We start from the raw sequence: 8,759 nt of genomic DNA, 5'->3' as shown, positions 1-8,759 counted from the left end.
CCCTGAAAGCAGAAATCTTGTATCAGACTTCAAAATCACAATTGAATTGAAAATTTACATATCAATAGCACACAATTGATACTTGATTGTCAAAGAGATAAAATTTGTTGCATATAGAAAGCTAATTTTTTTTAGATTAAATTCAGTTTACCCCACAAATGCAAACAGAAGAACCATCAAGTGTGTATCTAGCTATCTACTCATAAACACACGCATTGCTTGCAGCTTAATTTTGCTGCCCAAATTAGTCATTACTTTCTATGAAACATACAACTCTTTTTTCCAAATACCAGGATCTTTCTCCCATCAAATTATAACTATAGCTTAATTATGCTACTAGATTAGTCATTAGTTTCCGTATGATTCTCTTAAACACGAATATTCACACATATATATTAGCATCTACAAAATTCATAACAACCCATCACTGCTAAGCTTGGAAGGTGGAGCAGCAAACGACTACCATGGATGTACTTGAACAATATGAAGGTATACAGGTACTGAATTTCTCATGGGGGGAATTTAGTATATAGTATAATAATAATAATAATAATAATAATTTGGTGAGGCAGGATTGATGACCGGGGAAAGGGTTGACCTCGTTCGCTATCGCTACTTCTAGTCTTGTTTTCTTCGCGAGTTCTTCTTGTTTAATCCAATCTCCTTGTTTCTCATTCAGTCTCCCCAATCTTGGGTGATTTGAGCTTCTGTGTGATTGCTGATAATGAAGAGGAATAATCTCTCTAACTCAGCTGGTTCTGGTGCTGCTGACATTCGTAAATCATCTCAGGTGATTTTTTTCTCTTCTTTTTGTTTTTTTTTTTTTTTAAGTTTTTGTTTTATGAGTTTTGTTTGATGAGAAATTGGATATTATGCAAGATTATCTGGTTCTCTTATGGTGATGTATAAGTTTTTCTCTTCTGGTTCTGTTCTTCTTCATTTTTGAAATTTGAAGGCTTGATGTCTTTGTGCGAATTGTGAACATGTCTTGGCCTTTGTTTTAGGAATTTTGGGTGACTTGGTCTGATAGAGAGAGTGAGTTCTTTTGTTTCTGGGTCTTTTACGCAAGGATACTGGGACTTGTCGATTTTGACATTGTCTTGATGAGCTGAGATCCTATTTAAGGACTTTTTTTTTATCGGTGTCAGGAGAAGAGCCATTTTATTATGTAGTTTAGGATGACATACTGCAAGAATTTTGGGGGTGTGAGTGCAAAGGCTTTATCTTTAATCATATATTCTCTCAAAACTGACTGCTGTTCTCGTGTATTTATTTGTTTAGATGATATGTCTGACCTTACATATTTATCTTGTAATTGTTGCCAAGCTCAAATATTGCAAACACAAACTTATTCCATCCAGGTGTCGAGCTGTAGACAATAAATTCCTGTTGTGAAGCTCCAGTAATGAGTGGTTATGTTATGATGGCAATTTTTAAGGTTATGTGGATGGAAAGGAATAAGAAAAAGGAGCTAGGGGTGATGAGGTGAACCATTTGTAGGATAGAGTTTGTTATTTTGCTTCGTTGTGGACATCCATTTCTCCTGAATTCAGTGATACTTCTTTATATGCTTTGTTAGTTTGTTGTTGGATTCGAAAGCTACTGTACTATAGTGTTTCATCACTTTTATGTCCCTTTTACACAAGGTTTTTCTTTGTATTACTATTGAGTTACTTTGTGTTGTTAGTTGTTTCCTTTTAGCTGCTGTGGTTTGTTAGTTTCAGTGGACAGTTTCTCCTATTCTTTCTATTCCTCTTTCTTGTTACTGAAATTTGTTTCTTATCAAAACAATAGACTGAGTGAACAGATGTCAAAACTTGAAGCATGGGAGGAAATAGGGATTGCAAGAATTAATTCCTATAAAACTGACAACGATTTGAAATTTCTCTCTCCTCGCTGTTCAGATAAAATACCCAAACCTCCATCAGCCAAATATCTTCCTGCTGTTAATTGGAAATCCTAAATCCCCAGACACCTTCTCTGCCCTCAAAGTTCTTGGAAAACCATACAAATAGCTACTTTTAATAGAGTTATAAAGCCTCTGTCTGGTTTGGACTAAAAGATTCCAACGGAGAGTTCGACTTCTTTGTATTTAGTTTTTTGGTTTCTCTTTGTTGAAATTTGATTGCACTTTCCTGGGGACTTATTCCTGTTTGTTGATTTTGGTTTGGAGTTGCTACTTTCTTTTATTATTATTTTTTTTTTGGATTTAATTGAATTCCTTTGTTGTCTTTAAAAATCTGATTTTATGTGGATAACAATAAGCTGACAATGAACAATATTGTGGCGTCTTCTTTCAAGGGCCTCTTCTCTTCTCATTCTGGATGTGACCCCTAGGTGATCAGAATTAGTAAACTGTCAAAGGATATCTAAGATAAGATGCAAAGATGATGTACTTTACAAGTAATTGATGCTCACTCTTTTCTCCTAAAGTCAACTTCTTTAAACAAATAAAATGTGGACTTTTATAAAACCATTGGCTTCATTAGGTATAAAATAGCAGCTTAGTTGCATTTGTTACCAACTACAACCCAAGCAAAGCTTAAATTTGACTATGATATAGCCTAAGTTTTGATTTGACCGTGTCTTATGACACGCTAATCTATATTTAACTACATACAGGCATGATTAGCACTCCAAATAGGTCTATATAGTGTTTGTGGGTATAGTTGCAATATTTTCCATATTACTTTTAGAACCAACCATTTGGAGTTGACCCTACGTGCAGTCTGTGCTACCAATGGCTAGAAGGACAGTCCATGAAGCCTTCTCTTCATCTTCATCTTCCACCTTCTCAAAACAATGGATGTATGATGTGTTCTTGAGCTTCAGAGGTGAAGACACACGGAACAACTTCACAGGCCACCTCTACATGGCATTGCAAAATGCTGGAATCAGCACTTTTGTTGATGACCAGCTAAGAAGAGGGGAAGATATAACTTCTCAATTAGTGCAGGCAATTCAAGGGTCCAGTATTTCTGTTATTGTTTTCTCAAGCACATATGCAGAATCCACTTGGTGTCTGGACGAGCTGGTGAAGATTATGGAATGTACACAAACATCGAGGCAAATGGTTTTCCCAATATTCTATGATGTTGATCCGTCAGATGTCAGGAAACAGAATGGTAATTTTGCACAAGCATTTCAGAAACATGAAGAGCGCTTTCTGTCAGATATGGATAAAGTGCAGAGGTGGAGAGCTGCTCTTGTTGAAGCTTCAAATTTGTCTGGCTGGGACCTTCAAAAAACCACAGATAGGTAAATTTACTCATTTTGCTTGACATTTCTTTAATATTCAACATAAATATTTAGAAATCTTGGAACTAGGACTCCAAGTTGGCTACTACTTTTCACTTTCTCTTGCCAGATTTTTGCGTAATATTTACAAATAGTAGCCATTATATTTTTATTATAGTGAACCTATTGTCAAAATAAGTAATTGTTAATTCATTTTATTTTTGTTGTTGAATGTTATTTCTGGTTATGATTATCCTTGTCAGGCATGAAGCAAAGTTTATCAGGAAAATTGTTGACGAGATTGCTAGACAGCTTCTGAGTGAATACTTAAACATAGCTGTCTACCCAGTTGGAATGCATTCTCGTGTGCAAGATATAAATCATCATTTATGTAGTGCATCAAATGATGTTCGTGTGGTCGGAATTTTGGGGATGGATGGAATGGGTAAAACAACAGTTGCCAAAGCCATATATAACCAGTTTTACCATGACTTTGAAGGTAAAAGTTTCCTTGCAAATGTTAGGGAAACTACAAAACAAACCAATGGTGAGGTTCTTTTGCAAGAACAACTTCTTTCTGATATCTTGAGAACAACCAAGATAAAGGTAGATAGTGTTCATAGTGGGATCAATGTGATCAAGAAAAAACTTAGGGGTTTAAGGGTACTTGTCATAATTGATGACATTGATCGAACAAGCCAACTGAATGCGTTGGCTATAAACCCTATAAACCATGCATGGTTTGGTCCAGGAAGTATAGTCTTAATAACAACAAGAGATGAACAGTTGCTAGAGTGGATGCAATCTATTTGACAGAAGCAATGAATGAAGAAGAAGCTCTTGAGCTCTTTAGTTGGCATGCTTTTGGTAATAGTTGTCCTGATGAAGAATATTTAGAACTCTCAAGAAGTGTGATCACATATTGTGGGGGTTTGCCACTAGCTCTTGAAGTATTAGGATGTTTCCTGTTGGGAAGGAGCATTATAGAGTGGGAAAGTGCACTGGAGAAATTGGAGAGAATTCTTGATAATGACCAAATATGGGAAAAGCTCCGAATCAGCATTGATGGACTAAATAAGGATGGAAAGGAAATATTTCTTGACATACCTTGTTTCTTTATTGGAATGGATAAGAACTATGTCATACAAATATTGGATGGTTGCGGCTTTTCCGCAGAAATAGAAATCAGAGTCCTCATTCAACGGTGTCTTGTAACTGTTGATGAAGCAAACAAGCTAATGATGCATGATTTACTTCGAGATATGGGTAGAGAAATGGTACGTGCAGAATCTACTAACCTCCCTGGAAAACGTAGTAGAGTTTGGCGTCGGGACGATGCAATAGATGTACTGACGGATAAATCTGTAAGTACTTCCCAATTATTTTTGTGCTTTTAATGTAATCATATGTATCTCCACATCTAAAGATTTTATTCAGAGATGTTTATGCAGTCCAATTTCTATAAGGTCTTGTACCTTCCTCATGGTTCATGTATTTATGACTGCTTGATCTGCATAATTGTTTTCACATGGAAATCACCTTTCCTTACTAGTGTATACGCCTTTTATATTATCAGGGAGCTGAAGAAATTCTAGGAATCACTCTAAATGTATCTGGACATGACAATGTAAGTTTTAGTACAGAAGCATTTACGAATATGAAGAATGTGAGATTTCTCCAACTGAACTACGTACAAGTCAGTGAAGACTGCAAATATCATCCCATGCGCCAGTTAAGATGGTTGTGCTGGCATGGGTGTCCTCTGGACTTCATACCACATGACTTTATGCAACAAAACCTAGTTGCTATTGAACTACAGTATAGCAACCTCACACAAGCTTGGAAAGATTGTGAGGTACATATAATTTCCAGCAATTCATATTCTGCATCTCCTTTTAGTTTTACCGTCTTGTGCTCTCTGTTCTTTTTGGATAACTTCCCTTTGTTTTGGCTATGTAACAGTTACTTGGGAAGCTAAAGATTCTTAATCTCAGTCACTGCTATGGCATAACACAATTGCCAAACTTTTTGAAACTCCCAAATCTAGAGCAGTTGATACTTGAACACTGTGAGTGCTTGTCCGAGGTTCACGAGTCCATTGGAGAACTTAAATCACTTTTTTTTGTAAATTTGCAAGACTGCAAAATGCTTAAGGATCTGCCAAGGAGTTTCTATAAGTTGAAGTCTATTGAAACTCTTCTCCTCTCAGGTTGTTCAAAATTTGAAACCCTGGAGGAAAACGTAAGGGAGATGTTATCACTGACTACTCTTTTCGCAGATTTCACAGCTATAAGAATAATACCATCCATGGTACGGTTGGAGAACCTGGAATCATTGTCTCTATGTGGCCTCAAATCTTTATATCTGGAATCACCTCCTTTGTTACAGGGATTGGTTCATTTAAAGGAAGTATATCTTACAGACTGCAACTTAACTGATGATGTAGTATTTCCTAAGGATCTCGCGAGAACTCATTCTTCTTTAGAAGTTTTAGATCTAACTGGAAATAATTTTCATAGCCTTCCAAGATTAAGTGGCCTTTGGATGCTTCAAGTTTTATCATTGGAAAACTGCAATTTAACTGATGATGCAATTCCACAATTTGGGACTCTACCTTCTTTAGTAAAATTGGCTCTAGGAGGCAATAAATTTTGTTGGCTTCCAAGCCTCGAGGGCCTTTTGAAGCTTGAGATTCTACTTCTGAATGATTGCAAAAACCTTCATGCAATCCCTATGTTACCAACAAGTTTGAAGAGGCTGAATGCTGATGAATGCATTGAGTTGATACGAATCCCAAATTTTTCCGAAATGTCAAATATGACGATGCTGCAACTAAATGGGTGTGTCAGCTTGAATGAGTTACCAGGCTTGGATGAGTCGTTAAACTGCATGATGACACTGAGAATGCTAGGTACCAACAACGTCACCAAGGATTTTCTTACTGAGAGCTTCTTACAGGTCTCTCTCTCTCTCTCACACACACACACACCACACGCACACAGAAGAAGCACCGGCTTATACAAACATTTCTTCACTTGGTATAGGGATGGACAGGATCTGGTGTAATTTATCTTCCTGGAAATGTAGTCCCGGAGTGGTTCCCTGATTTCAGGGGTACCCAACATTTCAATATGCCTCAGATCATTGGTTGCAATTTCAACGTGTTGACTCTGTGCATCGTTTATTCTTCGTGTCATGACGTATTTCATTCCCCTGAGATTTTCATACATATTATTAATTGTACCAAGAAGAGGAAATTTGTCACCCAGATAGAAGGCATAGTAAAAGCTTCAGATGAAGATTATCTTTTACTGGCACAGATACCAACCAAAGAGTGCAATTTGGAAAGTGGCGACCTCGTCAAGGTTGTTGTAAGACCTGAAGATAGTTATTTGGAGGTGAAGTATGTAACGGTTCGAGTATGTGACAAAGCTATTAACTCGCAAAATGAATTTTGGTATCAGTTTTGGTATTTGGCTGATGATAATGATAGTGACAGAGAAGATTATTATGGCTTTGATCTCGAGTGTGATTATACGTATGATTATACATATGATTATACATATACGTATGATTATACATATGATTATACGTATGATTATACATATGATTATACGTATGATTATACGTATGATTATACATATGATATGTGTATAGATGATGATGATCTTAATTTTTATGATGACTATGATAGTGATTTATGATCGTGATGATGATGAGGTGAGGAAATGACTCGAACATTTGATGAAGAGTGACCTCCGAAAAGATTTGAGTTTTGATGAACAACAGATGAGATGAACTGGAGGATGTCAGTAGGTTGGGCATGTGAAGCGAAAAAGGAGAAACAAACAAAAGGTGCGCCCCTAAATTCTCCATTCTAAAATAGTTTATATTTCATATTTTGATGTATACTTGCCTAACCTAACCTTCAGGTGTTGCTCTTGAACACTATGTTTCAGGATAATTTGGTTTCCCTTGATGAGTATTTGTGACAACACTTTACCAGCTACACTACCTGGATTGGTATGAATGCCATCCTGATACGAACTTGACTTCATGGACGTTGGACTTTCATCAAAGTAAAGTCTTTGGAACATACAAATCGGGAAGAGAAGTTGTCTGCAATGAAGTCGAAGCCGATGAAATACGTAATAAATTGTGGCACCATTAAGATGCAGCAGATGTATTGACAGAAAACTCGGTGAGAACTCTCCCAAGGGTTGTTGACAAAAGTAGAGATTTTTTTCTCAGATTTCTCTTGTTTTTTGTTCTCTGAGCAGAGTATAAGAATTTATTTCTGTTTTTTTTATTGACGTCAATATAACCAAATAAAATGATTATCAAGCCTCAATAAATATTTTATTATCCCTCAAGTCAACACTGAATCCTGACCATTTCCGCCCAAGTTGGCCGACGAAGAACATATGTGGAGACAAGGAAGAGTTGTTGACTAGGGTTAGAAACTTTATAATGGAAGACTTTAGGTGTAGGTTATTTTGAAATTCAAAATTTAAAAGATGACAAGTGGTCCCCCTCTTACATCTTACACCTTTATTTCCCATTTATTACTTTGTTCCCTTGCACAATGACCTTTCTACCATTATTGCCTTGCAAAATATCTATGGGTCTTTCTAAGTCATTTCTATATGAAGTCAAAGACTATATCCATATTTTGTGCTTACGCATTGATCAATTACATCTCACCAGTGATTCATTTTGATCTCCACCCTTGATTTGAATTGTTGGCCTTTAAATAGCCCATTCGCTCTCTCGAAACCGTGCATCCCCTTGGTTCTCCTATTTTAGAACAATAAAAGCTCTCTTTTCTCTAGTTTTAGGTTAGTTTTTGATACTTTGTACATAGTTCTTTGAGTTTTGTGTAAAAGAAAAGTGTGTAGCTATTTGGGTTTCACCAAAACCTAAGTTTCTACACACTTTGATCAATCACTTCTCTTGTTTCTCACACATTCAAGTCTTGTTCTTACTTTGTTCTTGAGATTTTGTGGATTTGTACAGTGATTTGTGTTCTAGAAACCGAAATCCATAGACTTTGAAGCATTTCTCTTTTCATATAGCATCTAAGAGGCAAGGGAGACATCTTGTGCTTTTGGTTTGACTCCAAAAATAGTCAAATCCTTGGGTATATCACTTGTTCTCCACTTCTTGCTCTCTGTTTGTTATTTATGATGTACGTTTATGGCTTGTAGTTGTGTAAATATAAGTTGTGAGTAGTTGAATTTGGGGCTAGGGCTTACTTCTGCACAAAACGATGTAAATTTCTATGTTCTTTGATGTTTATGCTTGTTTTGAATATTTTGGCTACTATACTTTCATGTATCCTAAGTGTGTTTATAGATTTATTACCTAGAAGCATGCTTTAGGAAATTAATGAATTGGAAACATTAACTCGATAAACTCTTGATTCCATGAGCATGTGTAGCTAAATAGGTGGTGGCTTAACTTAAAACTAAGTTGCTTGAATTTCTTACTTTGAAAATAATGCATGATGTTGTGAGTTTATG

At 36.2% G+C, this 8,759-nt stretch overlaps 1 pseudogene; it reads left to right on the top strand.

Moving 5' to 3' along the window:
* Positions 1–253: 253 nt before the first annotated feature.
* Positions 254–7,755, top strand: LOC112199915 (annotated as a pseudogene).
* Positions 7,756–8,759: the final 1,004 nt, after the last annotated feature.

This window comes from Rosa chinensis, chromosome 4 (assembly GCF_002994745.2).
Source record: "Rosa chinensis cultivar Old Blush chromosome 4, RchiOBHm-V2, whole genome shotgun sequence".
In the NCBI taxonomy this organism is placed as follows: Eukaryota; Viridiplantae; Streptophyta; class Magnoliopsida; order Rosales; family Rosaceae; genus Rosa; species Rosa chinensis.
Note: the sequence above shows the minus strand (reverse complement) of the source record. Positions and strands in the feature narration are given on the sequence as shown.